This window comes from Limulus polyphemus, unplaced genomic scaffold, assembly GCF_000517525.1.
Source record: "Limulus polyphemus unplaced genomic scaffold, Limulus_polyphemus-2.1.2 Scaffold745, whole genome shotgun sequence".
In the NCBI taxonomy this organism is placed as follows: domain Eukaryota; kingdom Metazoa; phylum Arthropoda; class Merostomata; order Xiphosura; family Limulidae; genus Limulus; species Limulus polyphemus.
In genome coordinates, this window is record NW_013666355.1 from 373,931 (window position 1) to 374,652 (window position 722).

Genomic DNA, 722 nt, shown 5'->3' on the forward strand with positions numbered 1-722 from the left:
CAAAGTCTCTTAATTTTATGGGACGAATCTTCATCCGTACTGGTCTCCATCTCGTTGGCTTCTGCTTCAAGTGGGGTTCATTTGCTTCATCAGGAAATGTCCTATCACTGGTAACAGTCGCATCAGTGGTAGTAAGTTCATCAAGGGCTTCACTGTTTCCCTTCTCAAAACTGAGTAGAGTTTCTTATTCGACAGTGGCTTTTTCAGGTGACACGTCTTCAGCAGCGTCATTTGTTCTGTTGTTCACTTTATCCCAACTGGAATGTCCTGGACTGTGATAACGCCAAAGCCTGTTGGCATGTGCCACCTTTGGCTTACCTTGCCGACCACATTTTATCTGGAAAGTCACGTCTAAGAGACGATCCATTATGTCATATGGGTCTTCCCATGGAGAAGACAACTTAGGAGACTTCCCTTTGGTCTTCCTGGGATTATACAACCACACCTTGTCTCCTGGTACAAAGCTGACTTCAGTAGATCTCTTATCATAAGATAAAGTCATCGAATCAGCAGACGTTTTCAAGTTTGAATGCACTTGATGGTGAATATCATTCATCCTTTCCGATAACACTTTCACAAACTCTGACACATTTTCAGGCAACTCTTCATGAGGTGGGCATCGTGTTAACAGATCCATTGGCAACCGAAGTTTCCGACGAAACATCAACTTTGCTGGAGTGTATCCAGTGGCTTCATGCTCTGCTGTTCTATAGGCCATCAAC